The following is an 18297-nucleotide window of genomic DNA, read 5'->3' on the forward strand; positions in this document are numbered from 1 at the left end:
TGTATAAGGTGTTATTGAAGATGGAAGAGATCAAAAACTACAAATCCAACTTTTGGGTTTAATAAACCCAAACAAAAATAAACAAAATCGAGATCTAATCTGCATATATTTCGAGTTGAGATTGGGTTCAATTGACCCGATTTTTAATAGGTTCTTTGGTTTTGGGAGGTTGAACAAGTTGTTGCTTGTGAAGCAGGTCAGAGGTGCCTGACAACCACAACTTGCATCCATATGGAGGAGATCAAAGAACTCAGAAGAGACCAAAGAACAAACCCACCACCACAACTAAAATCACTACCTGCATCCAATAAAGGCCAATGAAAAACAAGAAACAAATGAAATTCAGACAAACAATCAATTTTCACGATTAAGAATCAAAGAATTAAAGACGGGATTTGTGTGTTCGTTTTGATTTCCTGATCTGATCTCCACTTCTAACCTGGATTTGCAACATGTTTTTGTTCCCTCTCCCTCTCCAAAAGAAATGATCTTATCTTCATTGTTACCATCAATTCACCATCAGGATTTGAAAACGTCTTTGTTGTAGATCTGTTAAGATGGTGGATGTTGGAGAGTAGCAATGAATGCAAAGATTGGAGACCGGAGAACAAAAGGATATGGTTTACTAGAGACGTAACGGTGAGATGAAGGTGTTAACAGGAGACCGAAGGGATGGGGATCACTAGGAACTTACATGGTCTAAGGTGAGGCCGATGGGAGCTTTTTAGGTACAACTAGGTTTTAGATTGTGGATGGAACATGAGCCCAGGTCGCTGGAGGATGTTGTTATGACAATACATGTCGACGGCTAATCCATCTGAGAAGAGAAAGGTTGGGATTGAACAATGGTAATAAAGAATTTAAGATTTTTTAATTTTTTTCATAGTACACATTTGGTCCGTATAGTTTAGTTAAATAAAAAATAACAGAAAAATGAAAAAGTAAGGGGTATATTAGTCTTTTACTAAGACTTAACGTTTGAATCTTAATGACATCCAATAAAATGGAACAACACTGCAATTGTTTGAAACCACAAGGACAAAACGTATCAACTATTCAAAAGTTGGATCAAACCTGTGATTCTGAACAAACCATAAAGACCATTTATGTAATTTACTCATTAACATATCCTACTATATGAACAATATATTCATATATGAACATGCATTCATATTATTGTATGAATTTTTCCCTATCTCCTTGTGTATAAATTATGTTTATGATTGTAAATGTATTCTATTTTCATGAGTTGAAAATACAAAGTTACTGTAACATTAGCCTACGTTCATTTATGAATATATGTTCATTTATGAACTTGGAATGAAGCACAGTTGAAATTGGATATGTTGTGGTGTATGATTTTAGGGTTTTTTCTAGTGTTTTTGATCAGCATACCCTTTTACTTTAAATCTGATATCACGGTCACGAAGATGGTTATCTGGTTAAGTAATTTATTTCGTTATATGTTGAACCCACCTCCATATATATATATATATATATATATATATATATATATATATATATATATATATATATATATATATATATATATATATATATATATATAGAGAGAGAGAGAGAGAGAGAGAGAGAGACGAGGTATCAATTGAGAAAAAAATGTTGAAAATAGGGGAATGAATCTGAGCAACTCATTTTGAATTTGCCGCTTAATCGCTCCAACGTACAGGGTCGACGGAACAGATCATATATATATATATATATATATATATATATATATATATATATATATATATATATATATATATATATATATATAGCAATGGTGGTTGGTGGTGGTTAGTGGAGGAGGTGCGGTGGTGGTTGGCGAGGGTGGCGATGATGGTTAGCGTGGAGGGGAGGTGGTAGATTCATGTATGAATACACTTACATTTATATTCATATGTAAATATTACTCATCCTTTGTCGTGCCAGTACGCCAGAGCATTTTGTCACAAAAATAAATGATTAGCTAAGAATAATACCCAAAAGGTCAAAATCTCAAACCTTACGTTCCAAAAAGTATAGAAAACAGATGGGTTCATCCATTAAGCACTTATTCCAAACAGTCCTTAGCCCGTTAGCTCTAGAATGGTTTCTATCATCAAAACTAACATAAAAGTTGGTGCTTTATATACATGCATGTCTTAAAGTCATAATGAGTCAAAATAAGGGTTTTTAATAAAAATATGATGTGTGGATTAAAAACTCAACTATACTATAGATCCAAACCATCAATCACACCTAATATCCCAGAGGTTCATAAAGTTGCAAACTTTATGAGATATTACCACTCCAACTAACAATAACATGAACATTAGGGGACAAAACTCAAGATCTAACAACCTAAGATGATAAAGATCGAGTCTTGGAAACTTAACAAGGTCCAGAAGAGTGCTAGGTAAAAGAATGGAGACTTGCTTGTTGAATCTTTGCTCACTTCTTCTTACTTCTTCCTTTAAGAAAAACCAATAACACTAGAAAGTACTTTAACAATGCTGGAAAGAGATTAGGGTTTCTTTAGAGCTTTAGGGAACTAAGGATGTGCAAACCCTAGTCTCCTTATTCCCTAAATATTGAGCAAACCTAGAAAACTAGGGTTTTCCATCGGACAGCTGCCACATCATGGCCATATACTGCCACGCCATGGTGGCTTAAACGAAACATGCATTCCAAGCTTGGCTTGTCATGTCGTGGTGATGCCTCCACCATGTCGTGGCAACCTTAAAATGCCAAAAAAAAATTGAAACATTATATACCTCAAGACTTGGGCATTACAACTCTCCTTTACTTGAATCAGACTTCATCGTTGATGTCCGTCACCACAAATAACTTGGGGTAATGCTCTCTCATCTCGTCGTTAGGCTCCTATGTCCACTCAGAACCCCTCTGGTGCTACCACTACACATTCACCAGGTTCATAACTTTGTTGCACAGAGTCATTATCTTTCTATCGAGAATCACAATCGATCACTCTACGTAGTTTAGGCACTCATCAACATGAGTGTCATCCAAAGGAACCACTGTAGAGTTGTCGGCTAAACACTTCCGTAACTGAGAGACATATAAAGTGTTATGGATCTAACTGAGCTCATCATGCAAATCCACCTGGTAAGCAACCTTGCCCACCTAGGTGATAATCTTGAAGGGACCAATATACCTAGGCCTAACTTGCCCCACTTCCGAAATTGGACGACACCTTTTCAAGGTGACGCCTTCAGTAGTACTAGATCCCCGATCTAAAACTCGAGGTCAGAACGTCATCGATCAGCATAGCTCTTCTATCGACTTTGCAAGATTCACAACCTATTGTGCGCTTGTTGTATCACCTTAATGATCTTAAGTACTACCTCAAAACTCCCTATGACCTAATGTCTGACCTCGCCCTAACAAACTGGGGTCCTACAATTCCTTCCGTACAACATCTTGAAAAGTAGTCGATTAATACTGGCATGATAACTGTCGTTGTAGGAGAAGGCAAACAAAGGTAGGTAAGTATCCCAAATCCCATTGAAATCCAACACACATGACCTAAGCATATCGTCGAGTGTCGGAATAGTCTACTCGCTCTGACCATCAATATGGGGTGGTATGCGGTTCTGAAAAGAAAATTAGTGCCCAATTCCTTATGAAACTTCCTCCAAAATCTGGAGGTGAAGCTAGTATCTTTATTAGAAACCACCAATCCTGGCACCACATGCCGAACCACCACCTCTTTGATGTAGATGTCCATCGATTTCTAGTGGAGATGCTCTCTACAATAGGTATGAAATGAGCAATGTTGGTTAATCTATCAATGATGACGCAGAAAGAATCGACCTCATGTTCTGTCCTCAACAATTTTGTGATAAAATCCATAGAGATATCTTCTCATTTCTACATGGGGATGGGCAATGTTTGCATCTTGCCATGGGGTCTCTGATGTTCAACCTTGACTTTCCGGAAAGTTAAGCACCGCTCCACAAACCATACCATCTCTATCTTCATATAGGGCCACCAGTAACTCAACTTCAGATCCATATACATCTTTGTTGCCCCTGGGTGGGTCGAAAACTTCGACTTATGGGCCTCCTCTATAACTATCTCTCTAACCCTACCAGCAGCTAGAACCCAAACCATACCACACTTAGTCAATATGCCCCATCTATCTCTGAGGAACAATAGAATCTGACCCCTAATCCTTTCATCCTAATTTTCTTTCTTCAACCCTTCCACCTAAGCCTTTTTGCTCATATCTAATAGATGGGAAATAACAACCATCCTCAAACACAAATCCCCAAGGGGTGAACTAGTGGCCTAGCGGCATGAAGGTTTGTATCGATCAGATACACTTCAAGTATAGTAAACAAGAACAAACTAACTAAGAAAACAAAGAATAAAAAAATTTAAAGAACACACAATATTCATCAAATTGTCTTTCTCAAAGAAAGGGTTTGTTTTCACCAAGAAAACAATTTGTCACAAAGCCGATCACCAAGACTTACATTAGGTTTTCACTCATAATGTTGTATATATACTAATATATACTAGTCCATCCCTTCAATTAAGGGATTGTATCTAATCTATACGAAGAACCGATCCTTATCACAAAGATATCGGATCTGATATTTGTTCTATACATATCTATATAATTATCTAATGTGACAACCCGAAATTTCCATTCTGAACATACCATATCAAGCCAATAGATGTAGAACAGTTACAGTGTAAACTCAGATTTCAAGTATAAGTTTGGCAGTTTTCAGGATTTTACACTTAAGGAGATATTAGGAGAGTGGATACACTAGGATTTTGTGCAACACTGTTATTCCAATACTCTAGGACATTAGAGTTCGTTCCAGGAATAAAAATATTTTCTACCAAAAATATCTCCGGACTATAAATAGAATTCTGAACCAAATTGGTTCATTTGTTGAATTCCATTTAGAGAAAAGTCAATATTCTCTCTCACGGATCTTCGGGTATTTATCCCAAATTGTGAGTACACTTCTCTAGTTGTTTTATAATGCTTGTTATAAGCTTAATAACATAGATTACATATCAAATATGTGAGATCCGGGAGTTTACCGCCCAAGAACGTTCTTGGGGAATAAACTCCATTTTAAGGTGCTAAAGGGTTCCAACGACCCTCAAAGCTTTAGAACTCGAACTAGAGGCCTCCAATTCATGCTTTATACCACAAAACAATTAGGAATCGTAGCTAGAAGGGAGTTTACGGCCAAGGAGCTTCTTAGGCCGTAAACTCCAAGTTTTAAGTGCCAAAATGCTTTGAAACACTTCCTAAGGCTTATGATTTAATTAGGACAAGTACCCTAAAGTGTTTATAGCCTAGCAAACATAAGAAATCACAAGGAAAAAGGAGTTTACGGCCAAGACAAACTCTTGGGCCGTAAACACCTAGAAAGGGGTCAAATGACATCCTAACTCCTTCCTTAAGCCAAGAGACCAATTTGGGCATGTACCTAAATGAGTTCTGGACTAGTTAACACACTTAGAACACCAAGAGTAAAGGAGTTTACGGCCCAAAAGGTTCTAAGGCCATAAACTCCATTAAATAGTGCCAAATGTGCCATAAACTCTTCTAAAGCCAAGTACCAAAGCCTAGGTTTGTTCCTAGAAATGTTTGAGACTTGAAAAACACCATAAGAACCCTCCCAAGGGAGTTTACGGCCATAAACTCCAAGGGAGTATGGTCTTTGGGCTGTAAACTCCCCAAAGGAGTTAATATGGTACCCAAACACTTGTTATAGCCTTGAAACAATTCACCACCAGAGTTGTAATAATTCTAAGCACCATTTAGGGACTTGGTTGAGAGTTTACGGCCAGGAGTTTACTCCCCTGGGCTGTAAACTCCAAAGAATATGGTCATTAGACCATAAACTTCCATTAGGGGCATTGCACTCCTTTGTTGCAACCCATTAGCCTCCTAGCACATGACCAAAAGTGTTTTCCTTGCGTTTAAATGTTTATACTTGTATAATTAGTGTTTTAATCACTAATTATTTATATACATATGTTTTCATATGTTTTAAATGTGTATCGATCCTTCCTTACGATAACAGCCCGTTCAATTCCAGTCACTTACTGCAGGTGAGTTCATACCCCTTAACTAATGTTTTAAACTATTTTTTTAAATGTTTTATGGGGGGGGATACAAGTAGAATCATGCTACTTATTATGTCAATCACATGTGATTAGTAAGTAGAATTATGATACTTATTACATCAATCACATGTGATTAATATACAACATTCAACGATTTGGCTACACATTAGCCGTTTTACCAAACAGTTTCCTTCAAATGATTTTTATAAACATTTTATATGTTTTAAACCCCTTATTGCACTATACATTTTACTCTGTTTATTACATTTCAAACTTATTTTCAATTGTGTTTCAAACAAATGTTTCCTTATACTTAAACTGTTTTATCAGAACTATGCCTTCAAATTGTTTTATAGATTGACATCAAGTCGATCTTTTCTTAAGATAATATCTATGTATCAAATGTTTTACATAAATTATTTATGCTTTTATATTATAAATTGCATGCCTTTATATGTATAGTTATATAAGAAATGTTTAAAAGACTTAGGAAGGCTATCCACCCTATTTCCTTTTCGCGCTTGAGATGTGGTCTGGTGGGATATCGGGTACTCGTCCGAAAGTCGTTTAAATATTAGTTATATATCATGTGTACATATATAGTCATAAAAGGTCCTTCCAATTCAACATATGCCCTTGGGTAGCAAGGGTATACATCCATGTTCATACGTACCAGTTAGATTACTAGTAAACTACCATAGGGGTAGTTTAGGATGATACTAGAACTATTACTAGAACGCGATACCACACAATGAGTCAGTTCATTCATGAGACTATACTTGCTAGATAGAGAGCACGTACACCACAGCTAGAACATTACAATACATTACTATACATGCTAGATAGAGAGCACGTACACCACAGCTAGAACATTACAGTACATTACCATACTACTACATAGATATGGTTACATGATTATACTTACATGAGTACACTTACAAGAATTACTAGTATATTATATTTATATATTATATATATATATATATATATATATATATATATATATATATATATATATATATAGATTCTGTTATATAATCCTCATTCTTATCTTTACCTTATGATTCAATCACATAATCGACGAGATAGAATGGATTTATTATCCTAGTACCCAAGGATACGTTGCGGGACTGACCATTCCTAGAATCTCTGCTAGCTACAGAGGTAAAAGCACATCCACGGATGTGATTAGTTGATACCATTATAGGTATACTTTTGGGGACTGACTATTCCTATACCCAGCTGTTAGCAATAGAGGTAAATGTACATCTACGGATGTCTTTAGTTAACATTGTTATTTTCCCTAGTACCAAAGGGGAATATATCACAGTTAGGTCTTGGTAGAAGACTACATTCATAACAGTTAGGTCTTGGTAGAAGACTACATTAAGAACAGTTAGGTCTTGATAGAGGGCTACATGAGAACAGTTAAGTCTTGGTAGAAGACTCCTTTTGTTACTAATAGGAATCATAGGGATTTCTAGGGTTTTTCAAATGTTTACAGTTGTTTTACAAACATTTTTAATACTTACAATTCATATACTTACAAGTTCTTACATACAAATTCATACTTACAAATTCTTACGTACAAATTAAGACACTAAAATACTTATGATATCACCAGCTTCAAAGTTGATACTCGCTTTCAAAATTACTTGTATCCTCAGGTTATCATAGACAGGTACCGATGCAAGGAGAAAGGAAGATGGAGCTATTCAAGGCTCATCTTTCATTTTGATTTATGCTTTAGTGTTTATCAAAATTTGACAGAACACATTTGTATAATAATTATATTATTAATGCAATGGATGATGTTGTTGATTGTTTACTACTTTTCATTGTTGTGATACTGTACATGACGTCCTCCGCCCCATAATGTTTCCGCCGTTCTTGGTTTTGGGGTGTGACAGATTGGTATCAGAGCATTGTTTATAGTGAATTAAGTATATCAACCCATAAAAGATATACTAACTATAAATACATAAGGGATAAAAATACTTTGACCAGGAGTTTATACTTTAAATAGTAAAATATTTAAGTAAGTATACGTGCTGCATTCATACTAAAATCAGTGTCTCTAGGACAGTACAAAAGAATTACGATTGTTGGGCAACACAAGTGGGCTTAGAGACATATGGGCAAAACTGGGAAGGTATAGCCTGATCACCTATATTATCCGAGGGTTGACTAGCATGTGCCTAAGTTTAAGTGTGTGGTTGCGACAATGCTAAAATCTTACCAACCCTACCACAATCAGAACAATAGAACATAACATTAAAATTAAAATACTATAGGAGTATTTGGTGTTACTATAAGTACTTTATACTTGAGAATTGAAACGGGATCTTCATTAGTAAGTTGATAGTTGCTAAGTGGATACACTGAGGCTATATGTAATTAGGATGTCATAGACTTAGAATCTTTGATAATTTTGCCTTGCCCCTATTCTGTGTGAATTTGGAATTAAGGTCACTTATTCGAAGGTCTATCCTGTTTAGATTACACATAGCTGGTATGCACTTCACAAATAGCGATGTAACTAATGAAGGTTTTCTAAATAATTATCTAGATAATTCGTCTGATAATTATTCACTTACCCTCAATTCTCGCATAGAAAACATAGCTGGACTCCATCCCCTCGGCAACCAGTATCTTCCGAATGAAGTCATAGCTGGTTGGTTTGGAGAAGAACCAGAGAATGATCATCCTGTTCCCTTGAATGATCACCACGATGAAAGCCTTTCAGACGATGCTAATTCCGAACCAAAGGTTGAGAACCTACCTCGAACAGCTCCCTTTCCAATTCCTAACCCTCGTCCGGCTTTCCATGGCCTGACCCTGAGTAAGTGGAATGTTTGGAAACATGGAGCCAAGGACAAGAGCAGCCCATGCCATCTAATGGCGACCGAAGCTTTTACGACTTGAGCAGTGGGGGCTCAGCAAATAGAGTCTTCCCAATCTTGGTCCGCAGTGGCCCGAAATGAGATTCAAGGCAGGACAACCCTACATCAGATTACCGAAGTTGTCGCTGATGCGAGAATGCATACCCTCCGCACCATTCGTCTAGAAGATGCACACGAGAGATCAGAGAGAAACCATGAAACCCTACTGCAAGCACTGGCTGAATCACAAGCCGAAGTCTTAGAGCTCCGAGTACGCCAGCGGGGGTACGAAAGACACCTACTTGACATGGAAAGTCAACTGGCTGAGCTGAGAGTTCACCAGAGGGATGACCGTCGCCGGTAGTAGACGCTTTACTTTATTTCCCTTATAAAAAGGAATCGTGTTTTTTTGTCTATGCCCAATGTGGCATTTTCTATGAAATTAGCTTGTACCCTAAGCACTTTAGTTAGGTCTTTATGCTATCAGGAACTATCTTCTGTGGATATGATGTAAGACCTTTACAAGGTCATTTTCTAGAATCTTTACATCGTGAATATCAAAGATATTGACAGCCGGCTAACTTTTGTGTCATTCTTCATTCAACTACTCTTATCATACTTTCATTGGGGTCTGTCTGAAACATGCTTTAGTCAAGTCATTGGGCTATAGTGATTTATCTCCGGAGACATTTCCAAGTCTCTTTCAGTGGTTGGATCTTGTTATTTACCAACCCACGATACCTCGGCTTGCACAACAAACGTCTTGAGACCATTCTACGAACTTACTTCTACTCATTACTAGGACTGCATCATAGGGATGTAGGTCAAAACTTTCATGATCATACTTCCATTCCGTACTAGTACTGCATCATAGGGATGTAGGTCAAACCTTCACGATCATAATTTCATTATGTACTAGGACTGCATCATAGGGATGTAGGTCAAACTTTCGAGAACATATTTCTACTCTTTACATGAACAATCTAAGTACATCAGGGTCAACCAGAGTTGCTCACAAAATCCTTATCTTTCGTGTTACAGAATCATGTTATCATCCGGAAGCAATTAGTCGAACCGCGAAACCTCCGCTTTTCCTATGGACGCCGCTACCTTTCAAACGACAGTCACCGCTGCCGTAGTGGCTGCCGTAACCGCGGTCCTTGCGCACCGTAGCGCTATCAGCACAGTCAATGCTGCTGATGGAAATGAATTTTCCAATCATGGTATCCACCCAGGAAGTCGCCAAACAGTGACAGTCACAGGCTCGCAAAGCCGAAAAGCAGAGAACAAGAAACGAAAGCGTCAAGCCCGAAAAGAACGCAAGAGATCCCAAAGGCTGGCTATACAACAGCAGCAATTGGAAACCCCTGCCGTTCCCATACCGAGTAGGCCATACGAGGGAAAACTCCCGAAGTGTGATAAGTGTAGTTTCCATCATCATGGGGCTTGCCATGAGATGCAATGTTGCAATTGCCTAAACATAGGGCACCATGCTTGTGACTGTGGAGCACCAAAACGACCCATCACCCAAGTCCCTTTCATCGGGACTGACCCTACACACAAGATGAGTTATAACGCAGAACGATTTATGAAGCAATTTTCAAGGTGGAGTAACGAGGAAGGCACTCGTGTCCACATAACACTGGCTAAACACCGCAATCCCGTCACCAAAGCTAGTACTAGCCAGTGATGCCACCAGTACGGGGAGATAGGGCACTTCAAGGAGGATTGCCCTATAGCAAAGAACTCGGGTGCTGATGGGAAGATTCTCAGGATCACAGCTGCAGGAGAGCCTACTCCGGAACCACGTTAAATGTAATTTAGGCGTTTCGTTGTAACAGACTTATAAACTATCCATAACTAGTGCAACTAGAGTCTTACTTTTTGCGAGATCCTGTCAGTATAGAGATTCTCGTGCTGCGTATACTTGTCTGTTGCAGTATACCTTATTTTCACAGCAATTGTCTTGTTGTAAGTCTAAAGTATTGTAACTCTGTTGGTGGTTGCACGGTTGTGTTTTGTCTGTAAAACGTCTTATGTTCAAATCTAATGTCTTTAAGTTTCAATGTGATTCCGACATTATCATACGACTCGATTCGATTTGATCCTCACGAAAACAGCTTCATACGTACATCTCTTTCTTCTAGATCACTTTTCTAGCGAAACCGTTACATCAGATCCCCGAAGTACTCATGCCAGGAGTACCTCTTAGTTATCTTCTTTCCGAAGAAATCCCCGAAGTACCACTCGTGCAGTACGTCAAGTTCAATCTAGGAATTCATGCGGATGATCTATCACTGAGGAATGTATACATAAGAGTGTTATATAATCAAGGTTCTACAGGTTTAGAATTGATGATTTCGCCTTAACTCTTTTCCTCATTGGGATGTAAGGGTAAGGAAGAATCAGTTATTCGACTACCTTTTCAATCTTAATTATATACGACTCCTATACACGAGATTGTGATCGTGAAGCCATGTATGAATTCTAAAATGAACTTCAGGACGGAGAACTGCCTAAGTATACGAGTAATCACATCATCAAGTGAACAAACTTAGAACCCAGTACAACTCCCGTCAACAGATCACCCTATAGTTTAAACACCCACGGAGATACAAGAACAGTCCGGACAACTTAGCGAACTACATAGAAATAGAATTAGAAGACTAGGTTTCTCACCCTAGAGAACCACGGTCATATTCTTCTAGAGATCGATGGATCGCATCGTATGTGCCTCGAATATCGAGGACTCCGTCAAGATTTTCGTAGAAATTGTTATCTCTGCCTCGCATAAATGAAATGGTTGAGCAAACAGAAGGAAAGAAACTACTTCCAGGAATGGATCTGAGATCCGAATATTACAAGTTCGATTGTTAGGGAAAGATATCCGGAAGACTATCTCCTGAACTCGATGCGGACACTTCGAGTCCGTAGTGATACCCTTCGGATAGGACCAATACGCCCATAGCTTTCATGAGCTAAACGAGTAGAGTACGTCTTTCTTACTTGGATCAGTTTGTCATTTCCCCATGTAATGACTTACTTATCTACCCTTGTAGTAAGAAGGAACCCATGGAAACATTTCCTACAGAGGAACTTTAGCGAAGTTCTCTAGGCACGAGTTTTGAAATTGAAGAGACAAATTTCTATGACACACTGTTAGTAATGTGAGAAATTATGAGCACTCTTTCAATTTGTCAAAACCATTGAGCATTTATCGACACCAGAGACGCCGACAGTCTTTCGCCAAGTTCTAGGTCTTACCGACCTACCGTCTTAGTTCATTCAGAACTCCTCGCAAGCTACAGAAACCCGTACGACTTTGACCCAACAAGGGGTGGCCTTTGTTTGGGAAGTTAAGCAAGAAAAGGAACCTTTGGAATTCCATGTGAGTGACCAAGCCCTTTAGGTTAACTCACTCTAGGGAATGGCTTAATACGCTTCGTATCGCGTGGAAAGCTAAATCCAATATAGACAGGACCTCCAAGATTCTTATCAGAATTGGTCCTGCGCCTCTCACAAACTAGACCTACTCTGCAAACTCAGTAACGTACCTTCTACTCTTCGCATCTCGATCGTGAAACCATAACTTTCCGTTAGGACTCTTGCAAGTCCACTCGTCGAGATCCTCGCCTTCGTATTAGAACCGTAGTGACCCTCGACCGAGAGGTCAAGCGGACGAAGCAACGCCGTCGCCAGTTAATGAAGGTTTGTTGGAATGCCAACCGGGAACCCGATTTCACTTAGGTGCGCTAGCACCAATCGATTAGGAAGTTACCTCCTCACGACTCGAACATTCGTGCATACTTCCTTGCCTAAATTCTAATTTCGGGACGAAATTCCCTTCAACAGGGGGATGATGTGACAACCCGAAATTTCCATTCTGAACATACCATATCAAGCCAATAGATGTAGAACAGTTACAGTGTAAACTCAGATTTCAAGTATAAGTTTGGCAGTTTTATGGATTTTACACTTAAGGAGATATTAGGAGAGTGGATACACTAGGGTTTTGTGCAACACTGTTATTCCAATACTCTAGGACATAAGAGTTCGTTCCAGGAATAAAAATATATTCTGCCAAAAATATCTCCGGACTATAAATAGAATTCTGAACCAAATTGGTTCATTTGTTGAATTCCATTTAGAGAAAAGTCAATATTCTCTCTCACGGATCTTCGGGTATTTATCCCAAATTGTGATTTCACTTCTCTAGTTGTTTTATAATGCTTGTTATAAGCTTAATAACATAGATTACATGTCAAATATGTGAGATCCGGGAGTTTACCGCCCAAGAACGTTCTTGGGGAGTAAACTCCATTTTAAGGTCCTAAAGGGTTCCAACGACCCTCAAAGCTTTAAAAATCGAACTAGAAGCCTCCAATTCATGCTTTATACCACAAAACAATTAGGAATCATAGCTAGAAGGGAGTTTACGGCCAAGGAGCTTCTTAGGCCGTAAACTCCAAGTTTTAAGTGCCAAAATGCTTTGAAACACTTCCTAAGGCTTCAGATTTAATTAGGACAAGTACCCTAAAGTGTTTATAGCCTAGCAAACATAAGAAATCACAAGGAAAAAGGAGTTTACGGCAAGACAAACTCTTGGGCCGTAAACACCTATAAAGGGGTCAAATGACACCCTAACTCCTTCCTTAAGCCAAGAAACCAATTTGGGCATGTACCTAAATGAGTTTTGGACTAGTTAACACACTTAGAACACCAAGAGTAAAGGAGTTTACGGCCCAAAAGGTTCTAAGGCCGTAAACTCCATTAAATAGTGCCAAATGTGCCATAAACTCTTCTAAAGCCAAGTACCAAAGCCTAGATTTGTTCCTAGAAATGTTTGAGACTTGAAAACACCATAAGAACCCTCCCAAGGGAGTTTACGGCCGTAAACTCCAAGGGAATATGGTCTCTGTGCCGTAAACTCCCCAAAGGAGTTAATATGGTACCCAAACACTTGTTATAGCCTTGAAACAATTCACCACTAGAGTTGTAATAATTCTAAGCACCATTTAGGGACTTGGTTGAGAGTTTACGGCCAGGAGTTTACTCCCCTGGGCCGTAAACTCCAAAGAATATGGTCATTAGACCATAAACTTCCATTAGGGGCATTGCACTCCTTTGTTGCAACCCATTAGCCTCCTAGCACTTGACCAAAAGTGTTTTCCTCGCGTTTAAATGTTTATACTTGTATAATTAGTGTTTTAATCGCTAATTATTTATATTCATATGTTTTCATATGTAATTAGGATCATTGTGTGTGTCTAAGTCTTCACTTGACACCAAGCACTTGCCCGATCCTTCCTTACGATAACAGCCCGTTCAATTCCAGTCACTTACTGCAGGTGAGTTCATACCCCTTAACTAATGTTTTAAACTATTTTTTTTAAATGTTTTATGGGGGGGATACAAGTAGAATCATGCTACTTATTATGTCAATCACATGTGATTAGTAAGTAGAATTATGATACTTATTACATCAATCACATGTGATTAATATACAGCATTCCACGATTTGGCTACTCATTAGCCGTTTTACCAAACAGTTTCCTTCAAATGATTTTTATAAACATTTTATATGTTTTAAACCCCTTATTACACTGTACATTTTACTCTGTTTATTACATTTCAAACTTATTTTCAATTGTGTTTCAAACAAATGTTTCCTTATACTTAAACTGTTTTATCAAACCTATGCCTTCAAATTGTTTTATAGATTGACATCAAGTCGATCTTTTCTTAAGATAATATTTATGTATCAAATGTTTTACAAAACTTATTTATGCTTTTATATTATAAATTGCATGCCTTTATATGTATAGTTATATAAGAAATGTTTAAAAGACTTAGGAAGGCTATCCACCCTATTTCCTTTTCACGCTTGAGATGTGGTCTGGTGGGATATCGGGTACTCGTTCGAAAGTCGTTTAAATATTAGTTATATATCATGTGTACATATATAGTCATAAAAGGTCCTTCCAATTCAACATATGCCCTTGGGTAGCAAGGGTATACATCCAAGTTCATACGTACCAGTTAGATTACTAGTAAACTACCATAGGGGTAGTTTAGGATGATACTAGAACTATTACTAGAACGCGATACCATACAATGAGTCAGTTCATTCATGAGACTATACTTGCTAGATAGAGAGCAGGTACACCACAGCTAGAACATTACAGTACATTACTATACATGCTATATAGATTCTGTTATATAATCCTCATTCTTATCTTTACCTTGTGATTAAATCACATAATCGACGAGATAGAATGGATTTATTTTCCTAGTACCCAAGGATACATTGCGGGACTGACCATTCCTAGAATCTCTGCTAGCTACAGAGGTAAAAGCACATCCACAGATGTCAAGGGTTGATACCATTACAGGTATACTTTTGGGGACTGACTATTCCTATACCCAGTTGTTAGCAATAGAAGTAAATGTACATCTATGGATGTCTTCAGTTAACATTGTTATTTGCCCTAGTACCAAAGGGGAATACTATCACAGTTAGGTCTTGGTAGAAGACTACATTCATAATAGTTAGGTCTTGGTAGAAGACTACATTCAGAACAGTTAGGTCTTGGTAGAAGACTACATTTAGAACAGTTAGGTCTTGATAGAAGGCTACATGAGAACAGTTAAGTCTTGGTAGAAGACTCCTTTTGTTACTAATAGGAATCATAGGGATTTCTAGGGTTTTTCAAACGTTTACAGTTGTTTTACAAACATTTTTAATACTTACAATTCATATACTTACAAGTTCTTACATACAAATTCATACTTACAAATTCTTACGTACAAATTAAGACACTAAAATACTTATGATCTCACCAGCTTCAAAGCTGATACTCGCTTTCAAAATTACTTGTATCCTCAGGTTATCATAGACAGGTACCGATTCAAGGAGAAAGGAAGATGGAGCTGTTCAGGACTCATCTTTCATTTTGATTTATGCTTTAGTTTTTATCAAAATTTGATAGAACACATTTGTATAATAATTATATTATTATTGCAATGGATGATGTTGTTGCTTGTTTACTAGTTTTCATTGTTGTGATACTGTACATGACGTCCTCCGCCCCAGAACATTTCCGCCATTCTTGGTTTTGGGGTGTGACATCTAATATATAAAGATTACATTAGATTATATAACTACATGATGTCGTTGATCTTCATGGTGATGCTGATAATGTCTTGTAGACGTTGGCGCTAGCATTGGCAGTCAACATATAGAGTGTTTGACTCATCATATCATAAGTATGACCTTACAATCTTCCCCTATCTAATTATGTCAAGACTAATTTTCAAAATTCTTTAGCTTGTACTCCCCCTAGGAGTAAGATTAAAACTTTAAATTCTTTAGCTTTGACAAATGTTCTCCTTGAGAAAGTGTATGACTTCCCATTTTTTGTTATCAGCAATAGAAACAACATTTATGAGTTCCATTGGATGAATAAATGATGAGCTAATAGAATGTTGATATCACTTATGAGTTTGGCTCCCCTTCGATTTTTCTTCTCTTTAGATCAATAACACTTAATAGTTTCACACATTTAGCAATTTTCTCCATCTCCCCCTTTTTTACATCAGCAGCTAATATGGAACTAGAGAAAGTGATCAGTGTATCAAAGCTACAACTTGTAACCTAGTAAGTTTGTGATGTCTATTGATAGTATAGGTTTAAACTACCATTCACTGGCATAGTATTGCGAGATTTCATCAACGTGTGGTTTCATTCCTTGACTCATTAATCACATTTATTATAAGAAAAGGGCAATAGTGGTATGATGCGTATGATAAGCTTTGGTGTTTTAGCTTAAACATCGGCATATATTTTTCAAGCTTTCATCAGTGTATGGTACACTACGCTGAATCATAAAGCTTTAAAGAAAAAAGTAAGGAGAGAATGGATTGTTTTAGTTACGTCCAGGTGGTATCAGTGTGAATCATCAACGGTGATAACCCATCAGCAAGAAGTAGTTTAATCCTTACATCATAGAGTTACTTGCAGTCTAGAATCATAAATCCACTATCAATTGGTGGTGGTACCTGGTCATACCTCAAATTAGGAGGTCAAGGACATGAATAACCCTTTGTCATTTAAGGACCAGAATAGTAACTCTTATGCTGATGACTTTGCAATCAGGGTAAGCCACTAGGTTATGCTGAATTTTTTAGCAGAACATGAGACTTGATGTATATACAAGCATGCTCTAGGGACAATAGTCAGGTAAGATAGTTAACTAATAACAAACACCCAAGCCTTTCTATAGTTTTTATTTGGACCAGACAATCTTACTTTGAAAGTTTAGATAATGCTAGACAATTAGCATGAGGGGGTGAATCAATGTCATCTTAGTAGATGGTCTCGTTGATAAGATACATAGAGAGATTTAGCCACATACAACAACACGCTTCTAGGAATGATTATTTGTCAAAAGTTACATACTTGGCTTATAAAATTCCATCATCAAATCTTTATAAATGGTATAAGACAAAATAAATAAGAATACAAACAAAATGGTTAATCAAACAAGGAAATATCTGAAAAAAATATTTTTAAAACTTTTTCAGAGGTTCTTTATGTAGCCTTTTCAGGAGAATCATAAAGGTAGAAAATCTTTTGAGTAAAATCTCAAAAGAAAGATCTTTTGAAATAAATACTCATTAATTAATTTCCTTTCTTCTAAATATCTGATCTTCAAATCTGGCTATAAAAGAAAACACAATCAAGAACAAACACATTAATATACAATAGAACTCACTACAAACCAAGAATGATGAATCCATTAATCATTGAGATGTTGCAAATGGATTACAAGCTTCTTGTTCATCAAGAGCTAGAGAGGAGTAGAAAATAGTCTTTGTAACAAATGAGTTAACTGGCTCAATTCCATGTAACCATCATGTTGACAAGATCAACACGAGATCATTTGAGGTTTTACCAGATTACGAGTCAGCAGATGAAAACAAGGCTCATCGCATTGATGTTTGAAGCTTGCATCCATAATAGTGAGTGGAGGAGAAGGAGGGTATTATCAAAAAGAAGAGGACATGATGCCAATATTCTTTTCAATAATGAGAGCATTCAAAACATTCTAGATGACTCCATCTATTTCTAATTTCTGATAAGAAAAAGTGTAAGTAAACTTTAGATAGACCTGATGATAAATACTAGAAAGAAATTGGAATAGTTGTAAATATTAGAAACAAAGTTTAAGAAAAGTATGTAAAGTTCTAAATAAATAATAAAATTATCACTCGTTTTTTTTTTTTTGTTTTTTAGAAAGCAAGTAAAAGGGAA

The sequence above is a fragment of the Lactuca serriola genome, chromosome 5, assembly GCF_051521515.1.
Source record: "Lactuca serriola cultivar US96UC23 chromosome 5, Lser_US96UC23_V15, whole genome shotgun sequence".
NCBI lineage: Eukaryota > Viridiplantae > Streptophyta > Magnoliopsida > Asterales > Asteraceae > Lactuca > Lactuca serriola.